The sequence below is a fragment of the Mauremys mutica genome, chromosome 19, assembly GCF_020497125.1.
Source record: "Mauremys mutica isolate MM-2020 ecotype Southern chromosome 19, ASM2049712v1, whole genome shotgun sequence".
Taxonomy (NCBI): domain Eukaryota; kingdom Metazoa; phylum Chordata; order Testudines; family Geoemydidae; genus Mauremys; species Mauremys mutica.
Genome location: NC_059090.1, coordinates 11,556,985 through 11,580,762, shown reverse-complemented (window position 1 = coordinate 11,580,762; position 23,778 = coordinate 11,556,985). Strand labels below are relative to the sequence as shown.

Genomic DNA, 23,778 nt, shown 5'->3' with positions numbered 1-23,778 from the left:
GATGGAGGATCAATGACATTCTCCTGCATGTAGGTTCACCATTTCCAGGCAGAAAACTACTTTGACATTTCTGGCTGGATAACCTGCCCTCAACAAATGCGTTTGATGCACATACAGAGCTTCTTGGCTGCTTACTTCCAAAGCCATCTGTCAGGATGGCATAGAGCCTGCTTACTAGGGTGGCGTGCCAGCTTTACTAGGGCAAAGATGCCAACCATAGGTGGTTTTAAATGTACAGCCTGCATCATTCATTCATTACTACCTCATCTTTAAGAAGTTCCTCCTCCATGACAGCACCGAGCATAGGAATTTATCCACAGGAACTTAACTGCAGGAGCAGACCAGTGGTCCAGTTAGTCCTGTATTGGATTCCTGACAGTGACCAGTGCCACATGGTTCAAAGGAAGGTACAAGTTAAACTGCATTAAAGCTCTGGGTGGATATTCTCATTCAGAATTAAAGTGGCTTTAATTTGGTTTAGTTCAATTCACAGATTAAAAAAAAATTAAGGCCACTTTAATTCTGAATAAGCGTGCTCACCCAGGGCTCGAATGCAATTTAAATGATCCACTTAAAATTTACATCTTCAGTTAATTCAGATTAACTTTCCTCATTGACCTTATGTAGACACACCCTAACACAGTTCTTCTATATAACAATAAATATGGATGTTCTGATTATCTATCTAAATGTCTAATCCTTCTACAGGTTTGTTTGTTGTTGGGTTTTTTAAATACCACAAAAATGTATTCCCTTGTCTCAGTTTTCATTTTTTTTGATGCCCTATGACTCTATACCTGCCTCACACCCATTGATGCCTAATGTGCAAAACCAAATTACATTTAAAAACATATTGCAGATTACAGAAAAGAATTAGACTGTGTGCGCAGACCCTCATGATTGAAGGAAATCCACTAATTGGAGCAGCGAGCAACACTGTGCAGTGAATTAATAATCTAGACTTTTAATCCTGTATACAAGGACAATCTGACATAGTCTCAATGCCTCAAAAATAAATTTGTGCTAAAATTAGTCCCATGGCAAATGACAGGTACATGGCACAGGTCCAGTCACAAAATGTTAAAAAGCAACGATGGAGGAGCACAGTCAGACATGGACCTTTTGCTATGGTGGTGAGAGCCAGCCATGCTCAAATCAACAGGACTGGCCCTTTTGGTGGAGTTTAGGAGAGGAGAGATATTGCACATACTGCATATTGGGTTGTGTAACTTGTATGACAAAGGCACAGGGATGCCAAATTTCAAATGACTTCAGTTTCAAAATATATCTTTTCCAGTCCTAAATTAAAGTTTCCACCCTATTGGGACAAATGGAATTGCCCTTTTCTTGCTATGCCCATACCCAAAATTTCCTATTTTTTACCCATTCTTCCCCGGATTTTCTTCTTTCCTGGTCTCACCATACCCTACATGCGGAATTCACATTTGTTGTTTGTTTGTTTCATGAGCTCATGCAGTAATGCCTCTTATTCACAGATGCATTTCTATTCCTCACTCTGTCTTTTCAAACATTAACTACACAGATGTTTCAGCGTAAACAGCCCCATCTCAAATTATTAATGAAGATGTTAAATAGTATTAGTCTTAAAACAGATCTATTTTAGGATTTCGTACTGCTGTCCATCATTGTATTAGCTGACCGCTTTCCACGTGATCCCTGCTATATCCTAACAGAGAGTTTCCCATACCACACTGATTAGTCTGTTAGTTTAAAACCCACATGATGTGAACAAGCCAATTTGTATTATTTTTCAAGTAAGGCTCTGCAAGATATCAAATGCTTCACTAAAATTCAATTTCTTCTACCTCATTTTCTCCATCCACTAGTTTGTAATTCCATTAACAAAACAATCAGGATCATACCCTGACTTCGAGGAATACCTTACCAAGAACTTGCTGAAAGTAGACAAGAAACAACCCCATCAACAAATTAGCTGGTCCTACCAGGATAGCCAGTGCAGAGACACTACAAAATTCTGGGCTTGCCTTGTGCTATTGTGTAGAAGAGTACTGCTCCCCCGTGTTGCTCAGCTCTTTTCACACAGGAACAATAGCCTCTCAGCTGGATGCGACCATGTATGTAGTACCAGGTACCATGAGACCAACGAACCTAGCCTGGATGCTGGTCTTTTCCATCACCCACCTGACATCAGATGACAAGTCACCTTGCACAATCTGCTCCTTATGGTGCAAGACATGCCAGAACACCACCTCAGCTCAAGGTACCCCATTTGGACAATTCCCCTAAGAACCCTCAATAATCACCTCCAGGCAGTGTACTATGTGGGAAGAACAAGCTTCAAACATAGCCAATGCTTATCTTATGACTGTCTTGTGACAGTCTAGTCCCCCCGGTTTTGACCTTCCACACCGTCTTTGGGTAAAGCCCAGTTGCATCAGATGTGAAGCGATCAGATGTGCTGCTACTGACCGGTGGGGCCTTCATGACACCCCACATTCCCCACGTCCAGCTAGAAGACTTAGGCCACATACTTGCATGTGCCACCAACTGTCAACTGCTGCCTGGTTCCCTCATAGGCGTGTGTGAAGTCCCTCCCTCAGTTATTGAATGGTTAAGAAACTTCGACTAACAAGCTTGATTTGATTGAATATGTAGATGCAATCTCTCTCGCCCCACTCTGTAGTTATTTAGGGGGGAAAAATCTTAATATTTGCTGCATTATATTATTAGGGACAAAACGTAGAGTTACCAGTTTGCAATTTCTAGGATCATGCCTTCCTTTTTGAAAATTAAATAGGACATTTGATTATTCCAATTCAGAGAAGCACTTAACCACATGCCTAAAACCTTTCCGATTCAGGACAGCATTTCCGCTACTGCTTAAATTTAAGCGCAGACTGAAGGGCCCTCCCGAAAATGGGTGCTTTTCCCCAACTGGCTCCTCAGTCAGTGTCACAGTCAATCCACTGGTAAAATTCTCTTAGTACCAAAGAATGCCTCATCCAGACTGACTAACTGGTACATATTCATCTTTTTCAACAGTTCTCTTACTTGCTTTTAGCAATAGATAGTTTTACAGGATCTCTCAGTAATTGTGGATACTTCTTTCAGAGAACATGTAAAAAAAAACAAGATATTTTGGCAAATTCAAAACCTTCTCTTTCATTCCATTGGATCTTTCATTTAATTACAATTGTTTACTGTGTTCTGGAAAAAGAGGTGCATTTTCCACAGAACATTCTAGTTTTCTCTAAGAAATACCCTTTAAAGGAAGAATTTAAACCTTAAGGACAGAAATAAACATTAAAAATTCAGCAACCAGAAACTTGCAAAATGTCTCAAATTACCAACCAGACAAAAAATAATCTCATTAGGATATGAGTGCACACTTATTAGCACTACAGAATTTTATTCCTTCAAAAGCACAAAAATCCAATTCTGTAACCACCTGCTCCCAAGAGGTAAGAGATTCTACACCACATGTAACCATCTTTCATCTCATGTGATAGATAATCTTGTACACCATTTTGGAAACGGATACACTGGAGGTGCCTACATAGTTGGATGATCTACTATTTACTGTACTTATAAGGCTTCCATTAATGTACTATCTGAGCCTCTCACAATCTGTCACTATATTTATTACAGCTGGTTGCAAAAATTCCAATGAAATATTGTTTGCCAGAATTTGTCAACTCGCCAGAACCAAAACATTTAGTGGCAATAGCTAAATTTCAACCAAGTTCTGACAGAACCCAGGTGGGTTTCCAAACCTGTTTAGTTTCCTGCAAGCCTGTTTACCTGGCACCTTGCCCGACAGACAGCTGGGGAGCCTGGCCTTCTGGGGTCTGCAGCTCCAGGGCAGCTCACCAACCAGACTGCCCTGGAACCAGGGTTCCATTCCCTTTCACTGCTAATTTCACAGTTTCTGACGTATCAAAATCCGCTGTGAAATGCAATTGCCTTTCTCCATCCAGCTCTAGTATCGTGGGGCAAGGGTGATGCCATTATCACCATTTCACAGATATGGAAGTGAAACACAGAGACATGAAGTAACTTTCCCAATGTCCCACAGGAAGTCTGTGAACTGAGCCCAGAGGGAAAGGCTACCACTCAATCCACAGGACCATCTTTCCTCTGACTTGGTTTTAACAGGCCCCAGGAAGCTCTGTTTGCAATGGGAATTAGATTCACCTATTTGGGACGGGAAACCACCTGATTCCAAGGCAGCATGAGCCTTTGCAAAGCAATAGTTACAGATCTATAATCATGTTATCCAGTCCTATAGGATTAAGGAAAAGAACAGATCAAAAACAAAATAAGAAACATATTGCGTCTTCTCGATACAGCGGTTGTGTTTTGTGATGAGGGAATTCATGTCAGATATAAATAGAGTTGGAAATCAGATTTTAGTATCCTTTCAACTGATAGCCTTTTAATAAGAGTGAATACTGTAAAAAGCAAACAACACTGACAAGCAGAGTTACCAGAATAAATCTTACACTGGCATGGCTGTTACAAACCAGGCAGAAATAGGTCAAGCACATGCTCAGATACTATAGTGATAAGCAGGATATAAAGGCATAGACAGACAGAGAGGCTTGCAGCTAACCAGAAGGACAGGTTACCCCTCAGCTGTATGTCACAGCCTGTTATGGCAGTTTCAAAAGAAATGAAGACCAAAGAAAGTAATCAAGGCTTAAAGCTAGAAAGGACATTAATCCGGGATATCCATTAGCTACAGAAAGGTGGGAAGAAAGTAAGATCACTGATAGGAGGAGACATGGAGCCACAGCTGATCAAGAGGTTTAACAAAACCATTACTGAAGCCTGTGCTGAATCCACCACATAGAATTACAAAGCAAATGAGCCCTATTTGAAATGAATACATATTAAACAGCTTTGAAAACAAGGCAATGCCCAGAATATGAAGCCCATCGTAACGTAATATCAAGACATAGCTATCTAAACAATGGAACCACAAATTCCTAGTAGGAGCAGAAATGTATATTTTATAAGATGAATCTGAGAATTCTTGCTGAATATACTCCTCTGATTACAGCTGTTGATTCTCTAGAACAGGAATAAAGTTGCAGCGGACCTTTCTAAGACTGTTCAACATGGCATATGCTAGCTGGATATAGTCAGGGGAGCCTGTCCTACTGCACTTCTTAAATAGTCGTAGAAATGAACTGTACACAGCTTCATTCGGAGTGTGTGCGCAGCCATAACAACTCTAAAAAATATACTCTTGTACCGTTCACACAATTTTCCATACGTTCAGCAATAGGGCTCAATTGGGAGGATTTTGACTCCGGCTTTTTTAAAACCGACTCCAATTTCTATGCTCATTACAGTTAGCTCATTTTCTTCATAATTTAATCCTTTTGAGTCAAACATGCTGGGTTGTCTCATGAAGTCTGAGTCCAAATAGGACTTGGTCAAGTTAACTCAGTAGCCAAGCTCTCTATAAGGAACAGCACTGAAAAATGTGAGCTTTATCATGTAACTGGAGTGTAGATACATTTGTTCTTGGTTCCATTGTTTTGTAGATAGTACCAATCATTTTAAATTCCTAAGGGGCTCATTATGCGTACTCACGAGATTTGCCTATGAAACTTCCATTAGCGTTAATGAGAGTAACCCAGGAGATAACCCACCTCAGCTTTTACCTTTATTCAGTTCACATCCTGTCATTAAGACGATTCACATTTTCAGTCCTTTCTCTAAGGCAGTTCATTAGACAAAAGGCCAGTGATGATAACAATGAATGGATAACACCGTACAAAGAAAGTGTTCATTCACATGTAACATCTTTCAGGACCACAGTTTCATTTAGACACCTCACTCTCTCCTATTCAGGACTTGAAATCTTTTACCTAATTATATCAGACCCCACTGGATACATTTGGTCTTGGAAATATTTCAATAATCATAAAAGCATTAAGGTATTAGCAGAAATAGCTTTAAAACCATCTTGCAGTACTGCAGGAAATAATTGCACATTAGTTAGGCAAATATCAATTGTAAGAGACAGGTACGTTACTATAGAAATTACCCTCTTAGCAATAAAAATCAAGCTTTTATACCTTCTAACTGGCAATAGTTCAGGCTCCTAATGTGTTTAAAGGGATTTCATTCAACTTAACTTTCCCAGAATTCTTAGCTACTTCAGTTTGGCCTAGCAGCTGTTCAGGCAGGTAGAAATCTGAGGCCCATAACTGCTGTAGAGTCCATTAAGAGCGATCCATGCATCTGGAAATATGACGGAACAACCTTAAGAATTACCAGCTTGTATGAAGTATTAGTACAGCAAACTGGCAGACCTACAGACTATAAGCAAATGGTCTTCAGAGCTTTAGTTCATAAAAGGTGACAACCATTTTATTAAAACTTCTCTCGCACCAGGTCATCTAAAATTGACTTTGAGAGAAATGTTGATAATTTTTTCAAGACACTGGTCTTACATTAGATCCAACACACATTCTGTGTTCAAGAGAAACTGAAGGAGCCAGATGGGATTAGAAATGGGTATACGTTTTGTAGGTAGAACCCATAAATGAACTTCAGAGAAGTTTGGATCTGTTCAGACAGTTCCAGTGTCTTACTTCAAATCATTTTTCAGGTAAAAGCCAATTGTGAAATATGGATCTAAAGTCCAACTGTGCTCCAAAAGCTCAGGTGCATTAGGATACAGAAAATCAGGAGCATTAAAATACACAAAAGTCAGGTCACATCCCTCTCTAGTTATGGATAGCTACCATGCTAACTTTGGTCACTTGAGTATTCTCAGTTCACTTCAAAAATCATTTCTCCAAACCTTATAAATGAGAGAAGCTGGGAAAGAAATAAGCTGGTTCCTTGGGCCTGTGTTCTGATGCTTGCCTCATTTTGGCATAAGCCAAATACTTTTAGAACTGTGTGGACAATTAATTTTTTGGTTCACTGGCAATTCAAAAAAAAAAAAGTTGGGGAAAAAAGTTTCTTAGGGGGTCAAACTGAAAACCAAATGTGTCAAAATTTTCAGCCAATCAAAAAGTTTAAAAAAAAATCATTTAGGGTTGAACAAAATCTTTTGTTTCAACACTAAGGCCTTGTCTACACTTACTGGGGGTTCGACGCATGGTGACCAAAGCATCAGCAGTTAATTTAGCAGGTCTAATGAAGACCCGCTAAATCAACTGCAGATCGCTCTCCCATCGACTCCTGTACTCCACATGAATGAGAAGTGCAAGGGGAGTCGATGGGAGAGTGTCTTCAGTCGACATCACGTAGTGCGGACCCTGCAGTAAGTAGATCTAAGTATGTCTATTTCAGTACACTAGTCACGTAGCTGAAGTTGCATAACTTTGATCAATCTCCCCCTGTAGTGTAGACAAGGCCTAAGCCTTCCTAGTTATTTATGGCTAACGTAGAAAAATCCTATTTAAACAGGGACCACCAGCTGGAAAAGAACACTTAAATACACTGAGTCACTGAACAGTGATTACATCAGAGCCTTTTCAGAGTTACACATCAATTTAGTTCCAGCTTCTAACCCTCAAGAGCAAATTCTTCATTTGCCATTTGGTAACTTAAAGTCCTCTACAATTAAATGACAGTGTAAATCCTTGAAGGATATATTTTTATATGAACCGAACAAGCCACCAGATTCAATCCAAGCAGAATAAATCATTAGCCTCTGCTATTTGCAAGAAGATAAATAAGGCCTTTAAATCCAAATCCCTGTCTGTTTAGACAACGTGATGGTGAAACCCTCAGAGCTAATGAACAGACTCAGGGCATCTGCAGAAATGGTCCTGGAAATCAGCAGATATCAAGATATTTGCAGTTTTAAGCAGCAAATGTAACTGTTCCAGGAAGGCAAATTTCTGTTCCTTGCACACAATTAAGCTCCACTGAAGAAATTATTTGGATGGAACCCCCATAGTGTTTACCTTCTCCAGCTCCAACAGGTCTGTTCCTTATCCTCCCTACCTTTGCCCCTCAAGAGTGCTCTCAAGAGATTTTCTGCTCTCCAGAGTGTAACGTGGTTTAGCTTTGTTAAAACAGAAAGAGTATTTCAGGCCTAGGTACTTGAACAGATTCCATTATAATTTTGTAAAGGAGAGCACAAGCCCCAAAGCCAGAAGATGTTCAAGGCTTGTGACAGAAACCCTTATGCTATATTCTCTTTAGGGCTGATGCCACATTTAGTCTAACTCATGTTCAGACATTTCAGCACAGTCCAGTGCTTCAATGGTGTTAACATCTTTTAGTTATGAATAAAAGGAGACAACTATTGCACTGATCTACAAATATTTGGGGGGTTTCTAAGAGTCAAGGTCTCCCAGGCTTAATGGCTTTCACCTGAAAAGCTGCTCACGGGGTAGCTGGAGTAAGAGCATGAATGGCTTATAAAAGGGGGACCAAAGTTAAAACCCCGGGTTTAAACCACCACAAACTATGGGGGAAGTTTGGATCAGAATGAGCTTAGTGGGATCCAAACAGGGCTTGGACATTCATATGGATAACCAGAATACTCAGTATTACAACAGTAAGAAGAATCATCCTCATGCTGTAGGGCATAAATCAACCTCTAACCAACGGGAGTGAGGAACAAACTTTCCCTGCAGGAAAGTTTCCTTGCAGGAAAGTTTCCTTGCAACTGCCTTCTGCAGAGTTTCTTACACCTTCCTGTGAAGCATCTAGTACTGGCCAGTGTTAGAGAGGGGATAGTGGACCAGACAGATTATGGATAAAATTCTAACCTTCCTTTGAATCTGAATGCTGTGACCAACCTTGACTTTAATGGTATGATAAAATCAAAACTGGAGCTTTGGGAAAGTCAGACTCTGGATCCTAACTTCAGAGGAAGAAAAGAATGAGCAGCACTTCATAGGAGCTGCCTGATATCCGACAGGATCAGGTCCCATGCCTCTTGGACCCATTGCCACTTTAAACAACCTGGATTCTTGTTTTGTTTCCCTTCTTCTAATATGACAATATGGATCCTTCTTTTGTTTCCTTTGGTTGATGCTATTTTTTCTGGGGAGAGATAATACCATGCAGTGCCTAAGCTTATTTAACATTTGGCACTTCACTCCCCAGTTACCTCTAGTGGGCAAACAGCTGTCCTTAGTGTTAGTGCTTCATGCAGTCAAGAAGTGGTCATTGGATTTAGACAGGGTCAGACTCCATTAAGGACTCTATGGATTGTAAAGACTATAATTCAGAGCACAATGACTGATTTAAGTTAGCTATTGAACAGCTCATCACCAGGTGGTCAGAGTAGCTACTGACCAAAAGTTTTAATTTCTAATGATTAATCAGGCACTGATATGAAGCCAATACACCATTATTTCACATCATGTCCTAACAGACAGACACATCCCCCACAACTGGCACAATAGGATATCCCATTGATGGGGTCAGTGAAGAGGTGGAGTACTTAATAGGCATAGAGCAGGGGTTCTCAAACTGGGGGTCGGGACCCTTCAGGAGGTCGCGAGGTTATTATATGGGGGGTCGCGAGCTGTCAGCCTCCACCCCAAACCCACTTTGCCTCCAGCATTTATAATGGTGCTAAATATATTTTAAAGTGTTTTTAATTTATAAGGGGCGTCCACACTCAGGGGCTTGCTATGTGAAAAGTTTGAGAACCACTGGGTAGAGACTAATACTCTATGTCAGGGATCGGCAACCTTTCAGAAGTGCTGTGCCGAGTCTTCATTTATTCACTCTGATTTAAGGTTTCGCGTGCCAGTAATACATTTTAACATTCTTAGAAGGTCTCTTTCTATAAGTCTATAATATATAACTAAACTATTGTTGTATGTAAAGTAAATACAGTTTTTAAAATGTTTAAGAAGCTTCATTTAAAATTAAATTAAAATGCAGAGCCCCCTGGACTGGTGGCCAGGACCCAGGCAGTGTGAGTGCCATTGAAAATCAGCTCACGTGCTGCCTTTGGCATGCGTGCCATAGGTTGCCTACCCCTGCTCTATGTTCTAGAGGTGGTATGTCCACTACAAGGCTGAGATAAGATGGAGCAATGTGAGAAAGATTTTTCTGCTGCTGTCTGCCAATTACCAGCTCTATGGATAAACTTCTGTCTCCACTGCTGTCTATCTGGCATCCTACCAAGCACTACATGAACTTTTAAATAATAATTTAAAAAAAAAAAGTTTTAAAGTGATGTTTCAGAGGCTTGCAGGAGGCTGATATTAAAGAGCTGCCTTCAGCAGGCAATGAAGACAACAGAATATTAAATGCTAATAAAATATCTAACTGCCCTGGAAAAAAATGGAAATGGTACTTCCTAAGATACCTGAAGAAATGGAGGGACACGGAAACAAACTGGAAAGAGATTTGGAGGATGGGTTATTTTCAAGTTCCTTCTATAGTGTGTCATGACAGCTTGAAAAGCCAGAGTGTAGCAGGTTTATTCTATACTGCCCTGTTTATCTTTGCCATGGGAGACATTTATGGCAAAACAATTCAAAATATGGGCCTACAAGATGTGTTGCTTTTTCTGTGCCACAATGAGTTGCCAGCTAAGCTGTTTTGTCCATAGATGCAATGTATTGGTTTCCAGCCTTATAACCCTGAAAACCCAATCCTGCATCCCTTGTTCTTATGATTTAACCTTTACTCAAATCAGTAGTTCCAGTAGCCTTAAGATCAGAATCCGAAGCTGAGATTACACACACACACACCCCAAGTGTCATGCTTACCAATAGCACCTGGGGTTGCATGGAAATAATAATGACAAATCAAAGGCAATTTCCCAGCTGTAATAGATTCTCCTTTTTAGTGACTCAGCTTGTTTAACAGCCATGCTATTTTGTTACAGCTTTTATTCAGTACTAAGTATTTATTGGACTAAATGCTGGAAAATTTGTTGCAATTTGATTTTTAAAACAGTGATACAGGGCCTAATGTTGCCATTCATGTTTTTTAAAAAAAACACTTCTTTAATTTGACAACAAGGTTTCTTGACCTTTACTAATTCACAATTTGCTCCTAATTCCTTGGACAACATACTCAGAGTTTTCTACTTGCCTGAAATATGGGAACATCTGCTAAAGTTCAGGCGCAGCTGGTCAATGAAGCAGTGCAATGGTAGCATAGTCAGTAGTTAAATCTCTCTCTGCAATCAATAAGAATTCTATAAAGGTTTTGTGGAACAGAGGGAAGCATTTGCCCAAGTTCAAAGAGGTTTTTACAGAAAGTACTGACAACTTTGCAGTCATTACAGCTCATGTGTGTGTGTGTTCCCAGCCTGGGCACTGCATTCTGTTTATTTAAGGTTGTTTCAGCTGAGTAATATAGTTCTCCCATCACAAGCCCAAAAATCCTTTGTTCTGTAGCATTCTTCATACAGCAAGACTTCTACATTTCCAATCCAGAGGTGACTGCATTGCACTGGTGAGCAAAATGGTCCTCTCAGATAAGTCTGTTAAACACTTTGGGAATCCTTCTGTATGAAGGGGTCTGTATGCCTTTATATGGCAGCATAAATTTTTAATTTATATAGATCAAAGCTATTCTCACAGTCTTGCTACCAGAAGAGCATTCCTTCAACAACTACTCCACATGAAAGTAGCACAACTCATATGTTTGGAGCTGGAACACAGTACCTTTTAGCCTTACTTTTCTCTGGTCTCTGTGCGGCTAATCTACATTTTTCTTTGTCTTTAAATGAGAAAGCCAGTCCCAATGAACATCTGTACCCTGAGCTATAGATTATGGGGTGACCATTAGGTCATTTATCTGTGCCAAAGTTCATAGGCCTCAAGACTTATGCTAACTACTGAAGATAATGTCTCACAGGATACAGGCCTATAGGTTCCTTTCATTACTGCTGAATACAAAGACAGAATGGAATGAAGGCAGTGACTATAATAAAGGCAAGATAGCCCTATGGGCTACCCATCTACACATTCTCTATTTTTTCAATAGCAGAATGAAGCTCTGGCTACATATATTGTGTGATTGGTGTTGCTGTTAAAAATGACACAATCTGCTTAGCTGGACAAGTTACTCTTATTCATCTGTCCTAGAGTAGTCCAAGCAACCAAAAATAGAGCAGAAGAAAACATAGGGACCTCCAACAGCTTTCTTTGGATCCTGAAACTTACACCTATCAACATCATTTTATTTAAAGGGCAAGGATATAACATATGAAAAATAGGTTTCAGAGTGGTAGCCATGTCAGTCTGTATCAGCAAAAAGAATGAGGAGTCCTTGCGGCACTTTAGAGACTAACAAATTTATTTGGGCAAAAGCTTTCATGGGCTAAAACCCACTACATCGGTTTGCATTCAGAATTTACTAGTCTTCAGAATGCTTCATCTTGCAACTTCAAGATTTGCTATATTTTGTACCTCCCCAAGCACATTTCACCACTTGAATAATAATGCATTGCATTCATGTGGCATTTTTTAAAAAAAAGCTAAATATAAATTATTGAAACATCATTTAAGGACTGGTCAGATGATTACTAGAGAGGCATTAAAGCACATACAGTACTGAAAACTATATCCTTGGCCAGAAAAATGGCCAACAATTTAGGTGGGTTCTGGCTCATAATTCTTGGATTCAAGTTCAGAGTTGAGCACACCAAATTTCTGAAGAACCACTTTGTCCTTCCCAAGGAGGAAATTGATAATGGGCACAACAGGACCCATTCAAAGCCTATTGAAGTGAACAGAACTATTCCTATTGAATTCAATGGATTTTGGCTCAAGCCCTATGTGCAGGCAACCATTAACAGGGGTAACATTTCCAACCAGTGTAATGGTCTTTCTATTTATGTCTATTAGACAGGCCATCTGTCTTTCTTCTCCTAGCTTTTAAATCTAAGCCATATGGAATATTAAGGAATGTTTATGCCATTTTCCTGTATTTCAGAGGAAGTCGGCCCTGTGCTCTGCAAAGAGAGGTACAATTTGTGATTTGTCCACCCTAGAACATTTTAATGATCACTAAGAGATCATAAAGGAGCAGTGCAGGCCCTAAGATGTAGAGAAAATAAATTTTAATATTTCTGCAACCAGGAGCTTGTAAAGGCTTTCAAGTAGCCAATCAAAAAAGTCTCTGCCCTTTTCATATAAGTGAACACTTATTAGCACTACAAAATTTTACTCCCTCAAAACACAAACTTAGTGGGGAAAAAAAAACAACAACCAACAAATCCCTGTATTCATCTGTTCCTTAAACCTATGAGATAAGAGAAATTCCACACAAAGTTTAAGAACCTTTCATCTCAGAGACAGATATAGTTCCATGCTATTCTGTCTAACTGAAAATATATTGATACTAGAGTTGCCTAGACAGTTTAATGATTTGTCTATGTACGGTACTGGTATGGCCCCATTAACATGGTGCATAAGTGCTTCACATATTTTTAATGTATTTATATTTGCAATCCCCCTAAGAGGTAGGCCAATGCCATTATCCCCATCTATAAATGGGAACTGAGGCACAGTGAGATTATGTGACTTACCCAAGGTCAACAAGGAAGTCTGTGAAAGAGCAGGAGATAAAACACAGGTCTAACAACTCAGTCTAGCTCTTGCAGCCTCCTTTCTCACTAACAAGTACAACCAAGAGGCAGAAGGCCCTTGGGGCTCCCAAGAGATGCAACACATCCAGAAATGTATGAAGCAGTAACATGGCTGTATTCAGAATTCTCACCATTCGGTGTCATTGAAAAACCCCTCCCGTTCCATAAATTGGCAGCTATCCAGTTTCTTCAGAGTATTCCTGAGCATTCTCACAGAGAAAAGGACATGGTCTTGTGTGATAAATGGGAATATAATACCTTAGAGAAAGAAACCACTCCATTAAATTCTCTGTGCTTCAGATAAAAATATATATATTTAGTTTGAAAGGAAAGATTGTCCCGTGTTCGGGCCTAGCCAGGGACTTAGGACATCCAGGATCAATTCCCTGCTCCACCACAAACTTCCTGTGTGACCTTGAGCAAGTCTCTTAGGGAACAGAGACACAGAGAGTCTCTCTGTAAAAATGGGGATAATAGTACTTTTCCATCTCACAGGGGTTCTGGGAAGATAAACTACCTTAAAGACTCTGAGGTGCTCACATACTATGATAACAGGGAACATATAAATAGCTTTGCTACATATGTATCTGAAGTGTAGTTTTATTTCCCTACCTAAAAGCTCATCTGGTACATTTTTTACAAAACCAAGGTGTCATCAAATGCAGATGTTTGTTTTTGTCCTCATGATACATGGCTGAAAGTAAATGTCTACATTTAATCAGGCAGAGTTCACCACGTATATATCTAAGCCAGATTCTTAGCTGTATTTGTTCTCTGCAGGATGCAGCTGAGTGAAGGTGGCTCATACCACCAACCCCAAGTGTTGAAAAATCATAAACTGGCCCTTTTCCTCCCCCATAAATCATGAGATTTTTGAAAAATAATGTCAAGTATCAGAGGGGTAGTCGTGTTAGTCTGGATCTGTAAAAAGCAACAAGGAGTGTCTGATGAAGTGTGTATTCACCCATGCTCAAAACCTTATGCTCCAATACGTCTGTTAGTCTATAAGGTGCCACAGGACTCTGTTGCTTTTTGAAAAATAATATAATTTTGGCTTCTTCATATTAATCTTTTGGGTTTTAAACCTTCAGTGTGCACTTAAGTCATAAGATTTTGTCTCTACAACCATGATGCCTAGAAACTATTTTTTTAATGAAAGTTAAGATTCTCATGTATTCACATGAACCCAATAGAAGCGTCTTTAAAGAAAATAAACACCAAATATGGTTAGAATTGCAATGAAATCACAAAAGCAGACAATACTGAAAAAAGCCAATTGTTGCTCCATGATTTTAGGGCCAGATCCACATAAGCCTCAGCCCTGGCAATATTTAGAGCAGCGATTGGGGCTACTTCAAAGAATGCTGGCTGGTTTTCTTCCCCAAGGGGACCATTATGACAGCACGTAACAGCTGGAACATAATTGCACAAAGCTGGTCAGAACACTGAAATATGTTGTTCTGCCAAAGCAGAAACATTTTGCGGAGACAATTGCTTTCCACTAACAATGTTGCAATGATTTTTCTGAGGTCCAGAGCTCTCTGGTCACTTCTGACCAGAGAGGAAGTCATGAAGTGAAAACCTGAGCTTTTCTAACCCAAGACTGCCATTTTGACACACCTTTTATTTGTAGAAATGTTTGAAAGGTTGCAGTTTCATTCCAAGGTAGAAAAAAAATTGAAACCCCGAGAACTTCACAAATGGAATTGTCGTCCTCCAGACAGCTGTCACTACAACCATCCAGACCCATCCCATCTCTGAGACCTCCTACACTACTGGCTGCATGAGGAGGTGCTGAAGGAACCAGTCATGCCAGCCTCGCCGATGCCAGGAGAATCCCCAGCTGAGGAAATGAGTAATGCAAAGGGGCTAGATGCCCAAGAGACAATCTGCCCTTATGTATTTCAAGTGCATTTTCTCTCCTTGACTTTCAGGTTGATTGTAAAAGAGCCCAGTTCCTGGTTTTATTTTTTCCTTTAGTTGGGTCAAAGGAAACTGGCCCTTTCACAAATAGCCTGCCTCCTGTACAGCATGTGTTTGTGACAGCAGCCACAACCAGAACAGTCTAGTGACTTTTAAAAGACTTTGATGGATATTCCATCCTCAAAAGGATGCTGGACCAAATCAATGGACGCCAACTGAGATCATTATGTATGACTTACCTTGCCCATTTCCTTCCCTTTCTGCCTTTGAGGCTCTTTTAGAACACTGAATGTCTTTCTGGGGAATTTCATTTAATATCTTGGCAGCATACTCAATTCCTCCTGTCAGATCCTTGAGGCAGTCCTATAAATAAAGGGCAGAATGCTTTATTACTGGAGTCAGCAAATGAATTGCGCACAATGATGTCCTTACTCATACTACAATATTATTAAAATGTGCAGAGAGTTTGTGGGTAGGAGGAGGGGAATTTAGCCATTGTAGTGTAATGCCTTTGGTTTCCACTCCTTTGTATACAATGTACGTATACATTTTGTATTTTAAAGCACAATGAACTTCTTCCTCTAACTACTTTCTGTCATGAAGGCCCACATTTTAAAAGACTCTTGAATAAACCTTTGCACATGATTTGTTTTGTATTTCACCCTGCATGTAATTATAGGATTGAAGACTGGAGGCTTCTATTTGCCAACTGTGTGCTTTAAGTTCTGTCAGATGCAGGTTCTGCTTATGTTAGAGCAGGCAGTGCTGTCTAGTGATTAGAACATAGAACTTTGAGCCAAGGATCCGGAGTTCCATGCCCACTTGCCACTCACTCACTGTGCTACCTTGAGGTAGACACATAAGCACCTGAGGCAAAGACCACAGAAGTCAATACGCCCTGATTATGTCACCTTTACTTGTGATGAATAGAAGCCCAACAACTGAGCAGTCCCATTAAAATTAAAAGGAACCACTCACAGAACAAGTTCACACTCAACAAAAGAAAGAATGGCAGAGTCAGGCCATTAACATGCCTGTGGCTTAGTTTATCATCGGTAAAATATTTGAAATATTTGCCTGAAAAGGAATCTTCAGACTTCATACTACACACCAGTTTTACAGAACCACTCATTCATGGATTATTTACAAACAAACAGTGTTGACAAACATCCATGATTTTATCATGATCCTCATGACATGTAAAGCCCAACTCCTGGAGTCATGTGATTATGTAAGAATCTTGGTTTTCATTTTTAAGAAGTTTCTAGTCCTCATGGTTGTGGGAAAGACTCATAAGATGAGAGAAAGAATGAACCACATGTGGCAGATGTTAGTCACATTGCTTAATGCACTACTGGAAGGTGTTTAAACACTATGGCAAAGGGAGCAGTATAAAAACCTCTGTGGAATAGAATCACCTATTTTTTATGTTCCTCCCATGCCCCCACTCATAGCTAGTAGGCTACACTTCCAACCCCCTCTTGTTCAGTCCACGACACGTGCATCCCTTTGAGGTCTCATGCCTCTCTCTAAGGGTGAAATCATGCAATTTTCCCATTCTCAGACAAGATGTTGGGATGCAGTCCCCTGTGTATTCACCTGTCATCACCTCAGCAGGTCTGACTCATGTCCAGACCCTGCAAGTCTGTGTCCTCTGGTAGTGGTAGTTAGCAATCAACCAACCAAAGTATCACTTATTTAGAACAAAAGCATTTTACCCCTGAGTGACGTAGTTGAGCCGACCTAATTCTATAGTGTAGACCAGTCTCTAGATTCTTACAGAGCAGCTCCTGCAGTGTGTAGAGCATTAATACGTATCAGCTCAACTTCTGACACAACTCAGACTGTCTCACCACCATTAACAAACTCTTCCTCACAAAAGCCACTGTGAGGTAGGAAGTATCACTATCACCATTTTATAGATGAGGCGCTGATGCACAAAGAGATTAAGCGACTTAAGGACAGTCTCCCATAAGAAACCACGAATGGAACCTCATTCTCCAGAGTGCTAGCCCGTTACCTCCCCCACAAGATATCCTTTTTCTCTGGCTCGTGGGCCATAAGTATGCTGATGTTGCTTGAAAGGTAATAAGCCAATGCTGAACTTACTTTCAGTAGAATTAATTCAAATCAGAAAACTAAATTAAATAAATGAGATATTTACATTAAAATGTTAAATATAACTTGGAAGCCTCTGATAAATCTATAGAAAATACATGATCAGTAGTGGCTTATTTATGTGCAATACATTTTCAAAGGCAAAAATCTGAGCACTATGTACAGTTCAACATTTTTCCCTGGGCAAGCTATCTGCACATCTCCCCAACAACATCTCAAAAGCGATTATTTTCCTGGGGTGAAGAAAACATTTAAGAAACCTAATTCAAATACTACATGTTTACCCAAGGCATATAAAACTTTGGCCAGACATTATGCCCAAACAGCAATATTACAGAGCAAGTGCTCACCAGCAATCATCATGAGCCTCTTCTGGGAGAGACGAGGAGGTCATGAGCATTGGGGGGAGGAGGCTGGTAGCTATGCTGAAATGAGTCCAATAAGCTTTTACTCTTTGCTTCTAGGAAGTGAGCGGAGATGGTCAAACATTGTTTTTTAATGAAACATCAACAAAGTTTTTAAACTACAATGCAGTCATCTAGAATGGCCAGTAATGCCATTATGACAGAAAATACTTGCCAGGGAATGAGTTACTGGTAGATAGAAATTCACTTCTGCAACAGATTTTACCCTTTGCCCCCTATTTCCTTGGTCTCTCATTCTTCCTGCTGTAGGAAGTGACCTGCACACACAGAGAGGCTTACATGTTCCCCTGCTAGAAAAAACTCCTCTGCTTCCTTTCCAGAAATTGTTAAACTGATGCCTTCTGACAGTCAGTTTTATGAGAGAAAAATATGAGCCAAGTGGCAATAAATCCCTCATAGCTGGACTGCAATATCTATATTCCTGAAGGTGGAATTTGGTAAGGACTAGTTTGATTAATTGCTTGATACCTTTCTCAGGGTGAAAGAAGGGCTGTATACTGGTATCATGTCACTCTGTTTCTTCTGACTGTACTTCTGCTCAACAACCCAGCATTTGCAAGGTTATTATAAATGTGATCACAGTGTCGTTTAGCAGAGAAGAGGGGAGCAGTGATTCAAAGGGATAGACCCCTTCCCCCAACCATCCTGAACTTTGGACAGGGACAAAAAAATCAAGGCTCAACTCTGCAACCCATCTCTATTTTTTATTTGGTATGGAAGAGCTTTATTATTTACTACTGCTGATCTTATGATGGGAACTCTGTCAGTACGTGTCAGACTGCCTGTATGGTTCCAAATGGCCATATCTCTTCATAGAGCCACGCTGTATAAATGAAATTGTGCTTTACTTCAAAAGAAAATAAATTACCGGAACCGTCTCTGATTTTCACCAATATAATTTGGCTTCAGTGGAACTGCTGCTCTTTAACATGCAAGAGAAGACTGGGGAATGTATGCTCTCTAAACAGCAAGGTCATTACTGACACAACAAAATGTTGGTATGAATGTCCTTTTAGCCAACCATGTTGCACCTCCAGCAGCACAGTTTTCATTCATCTTATGCAGCAAATCTGCCAGATGAATCATATTTCTCAAGTGAAGAACCACTGGCATTAAATCTGAAAGCGAGCTAGATTTGTCTTGTAGTAAAGAGGGAGAGCCTGGGGCCGGGTGTAAGACCTGAGGCCTGAACCAAAGTCAGCAAAAGGCAGAATATGAGCAACAAGGCAAGCCCTGTCATAAAGCAGATGGTTGCTTACAAATTCACTGTCTGGCACACAAACTTGGCCAAAACACAGTTAGCACTGCTGAAACACAGGCACCCTGAAGTACTAGGTGCTGGATATTCATGTAAACACATTCCTGGAAGATGGTACAGGAACACACAGATGCCAAGTTAAGACAAAGATGGGAGGACAGTGAATGGGAATGTTTTGTTCAGACCAGCCAGAACAAGGTGTAGAGTTGGTAACTAACCAGGTCAGGAGTTTAATATGTAACTTGCTTATATCAATGGAGGGGCATCTTTGTCCAGCCAAGGGGGCAGCAGAAAGTCCTGCTGCTGACTGAGCTGAGTCCTTGCCACTGGGCATTCACGTGTTCGTGTACCTGTAGAGAGTCTATGGGACACTGGTACTGTGTCTTGTGGACAATAAACCTGGCCAAGCGCCTCTGCCACCGAACTGAGTCCGTGGTCTTTCTGAGTAATCCTGTCGAGGTTGCTGAACCAGCTATCTGCACACATGGAGAGAACACACATGCATGCCAACTGACAGGTCTTACCAAATGTCTAAGTAAAAACACTTCCTCCTTATACGCTTCACCTTCGTGCCCAGCCACATGGGCCAAGTCACAATCCTGCTGAACCAGCTATCTGCACACATGGAGAGAACACACATGCATGCCAACTGACATGCATGCCAACTGACAGGTCTTACCAAATGTCTAAGTAAAAACACTTCCTCCTTATACGCTTCACCTTCGTGCCCAGCCACATGGGCCAAGTCACAATCCTGCTGTCAATAACTAATTTGACCAGCACTAATTACTAGTTCTGAGCAAACTATTTCCCATGTGCATTCTTCAGTACCTGTATGCAGTAGCTGTACATTTACTCACCAGTATATTCTTCTCCTTCTTAAAGCACTTGCATGGTACTTAACAAACATTTTTAAAAATCACCTCCTCACTCATGTAAATCTGTATAGCTCTGTTGGGTCTGGCCCATTTTATTTGGGGGAGCACATTACTTTGTTCAACCCACTCAACCCTTCAATACATACCCTCATATTTAACTTCTGAATTCGTAATATATGGCTTCCATAAGGCCTTCCTAAGTTCCATATCACTCCAGTAAGTGGTATTTTATAGCTCAACCCTGCCAGCACTTAGGAACATGAGTAACCTTTACTCACATAAGCAATCCCACTGAAGCCAATGGGAGTACTAACAGTCAAAAGCATTATGGTCCAGACTTCTAAAGACATTTAGGAGCCAAAAGTTGCATGTAGAGGTCTAGTGAGATATTCTAAAGCCCCTAAACGCCAAGGCATGTCTGAGAATCCCACTATTTAACCAATAATAACTTAAGCATCTGCTGGATTAGGCCATATGAATGCTGGGATCATAAGTATTGCATAAATATTGTCTTAATATAATAAGCAGCTGGCTTCCATTATTTCACATCAAGTAAAAAGCAATATTATACATGGTTCCTAATTTTTATAAGCCACATATCAAACCTTTGTAGACTGAACTCATTTAAATTATTTGACCTGCGTCCATATTAGATGCACATATATTACATAACTCTGTGATAGGAAGGCAAAACTTGTGTTGTAATTTACAGGTAAAAGTAATATCTTTTGAATAGACATCAGTTGATGGTACGTGGAAACTTAATTTTCATGTGATCCTTGCAACAACTATAAGAACAGTAGTAAAGGTTTCAGACAAAATGAAGCTAGAGAATTTGACTCTTGTTAATTTGGCTGAAAAGGCTAAAAAACAAAATGCGCCAAATTAATTAACAAATCTATGCCTATATCTTTCAACAGCAAAAGCAAGTAACATGCCTATAGACTCTGAGCAAATAATTTATTTCATTAATTATTTGGAAACTCACTCTCATGATTCCAGAATATATTACAATACTGAGGCTTCATTAGTAAGAATTAGGTTAACAATGTAGGGCCATTCAGATGCATTAACAAAGAAAGAAAATCCTTTAAATACACTGAATATGCAAGCGTGTGCACACACAGGTTCTTAGCTCTTTTTTGGGATAGACATCAATGTCAAATTCAAGGCTTGAAAGTCATCGCTGTTGACAGGACACTACTGTGAGGAAACTCATGTATGCAGCAGCCCCACTGACACCATCAGGTGTTGTCTATGCATGTTCAGAGTCTAGATGTCAAGGTAAAACAGAAGCAGTAAACAGGGAATATACCAAAAAGAAAGGGGTGATAAAAGGATTAGCCTTAGTTCTTTGTACTTTTGTTCTTGCTTCCAACTGCAAAGTTAAGCAGCAAAAAAACCACCACCCCACACACACCCATAAACATGAAACCAGATTCTATTTTGTAGTGGAAGAGGAGCTCTTCAGAGCCTTAAATTTTTTTTTTAAATAGAAACTGCCATATATGTTACAGGAAATCTTTGCATTAAGGGTTTGCAGAACATTCCATGCCCTGGGGTAAATCTGAGGCCCATATTTAGGTCAAATTTTATAGGGTTTTGTTCTAAAACAGAGCCTTTCTGCTCAAAGAAACACCATTTTTTGAGTGAACTATCCTCATTCCCATACTAAGATTGCCACATTTCAGTCAGCAATAGGAATCCTTTTTCCACTCTAAAATGGCCCTATCAACAGGGCAAATTTGACATTTCCACTTTCAAAATAGGATATATTTTTTAAGTTCTTCCTGGAAGAACATCAGTTTTCACAGATAATTGATCCTGTGGCATCAGTGAAAGCTCTAGCGCTTCAGGGCTCTCGCACGTCTTTGATTTAAATTGCTCCAGCTCTTTATGCACTTTCAGGGGGAAAAAACAGAGTACAGCTCGGTATATAACTAGTGACCCTGGAAACTGCTCTGGGAGAGCTATTGGATGTACATGCCAAACACTAAAAGGCTTCTTCTTTTCTTGTATAAAGATCTGCATGTACTAACCACCATTCCCCACACAGCAAGACATACTCTTTACTCTCTTGTGCAAAACATATCTACACAGAAAGGACAGTCTTGTGGTTGAGGCAATGGGCTGAGATTCAGGAGACCTGGATTCAATGATCCACTCTGCTACAGGCTCCCTGTGTGACTGTGGGTGTATCATTTACTGTCTTGGTGCCTTGGTCCCCCACCTGTAAAATGGGGGGAAAATATACCTCTCCCTCTTTGACTTGTCTATTTGGATTGTAAGCTCTTCACGGGAGATTCTTACTATGTGTATGTACAGCACTTCACACAACAGGACTCTCCTCTTTGTTGATACATCATGGACTATAAATACATACATTAATACAAAACGCTCTTTGTTAAAAGAACATTGTTTAGGATGCAAAGTCAGTAGCTATGAAATGCCACATTTAACATTGTCCATGGAAGCACTATTGATATTCATTCAGTGCACAAGCAGCAAAGAATCCTGTGGCACCTTATAGACTAACAGATGTTTTGCAGCATGAGCTTTCGTGGGTGAATACCCACTTCTTCAGATGCAAGATTCAGTGCACAGGTGCACCAAGGGACCGAGGTTCTGGGGAGGAAAATAGCATGTGATCAGGTCATTAAAGACTGTATCATAATGCATATGCCCTTTTTCTCTATTGAATTGCTATGGCCTGCTGTAAATAATGGAAGTGTTAGAGAGTCTCAAAAAAGGTCACCTGGAAAGCATTAGGCAACTAAATATAGGGGTTGACTACTAGATCTGAGCGAGGAACGGTTTTCCTGTCCCGTGAGAATTTTTGAGATTTCACAAAATTTTCCTGTCCCCAATTGGGACAAAAAGTTGAACACTAAGAAGTTTTAGCCAGGGCCGGCTCCAGGTTTTTGCAGCCCCAAGCAAAAAAAAAAAGGGGGGGGGCGTGGCCAGAGTGCTGCTGCCGAAGCAAAAAAAAAAAAAAAAGAAGAGCCGCCCCAAGCACATGCTTGGAACACTGGTGCCTACAGCTGGCCCTGGTTTTAGCCAACCCAAATCCTCCAAAAAATTCAGATCAGGTCAATCGAAATGTTTCATTTCAATATATTGATGCATTAGGATTTTGACTTTTTTTTAAAAAAAACAAACTATAAATTAAATTTAAGCAATGAAAAGTCATTCTGAACCATAAAAAAGAACGTTTCATTTTGAGAATATCAAAAGACGTTTCAAAACATTCAAAACTTGTTTTCAAAAATTTTTCCAAAAACAGGAAATTGATCAGAACAGACCTATTCCCATGAAGTTTTGGCGAACCAACATTTTCCATTGGAAAAATGTTTTGCTGAAAAACTCTCAACCACCTTCAGTCCCTACCACCTCCCCCTATAATAAACAGCAAGACACTGGGGTATCCTCTTGTGGAATGCACTGTGCTTACGTTCCATTGAGGATGCAAATCATAGGACCTCTGCAAACAGACTCTACTCTCATGTCAAATTTAGTGATGTGTAAGTTTGGCTAATTCCCCCTTACCAAAACCACATTACCTGTAAGGGCCAGCGGGTAACAAGCTTGCGCTCCACTACTCATTGTGGATGCAGACCATAGGAGGTCCCGCCTCAAGGAGTCTGA

At 40.2% G+C, this 23,778-nt stretch overlaps 1 long non-coding RNA gene across 1 annotated transcript in view; it reads right to left on the bottom strand.

Annotated features, from left to right (window-relative positions):
* LOC123353098 overlaps positions 1–23,778 on the bottom strand; it is an 80,332-nt gene that overhangs the window by 22,103 nt on the left and 34,451 nt on the right. Inside the window, exon 2 of the long non-coding RNA XR_006574399.1 lies at positions 15,694–15,817. This is a non-coding gene — a long non-coding RNA (uncharacterized LOC123353098). The remainder of the gene's footprint in view (positions 1–15,693; positions 15,818–23,778) is intronic.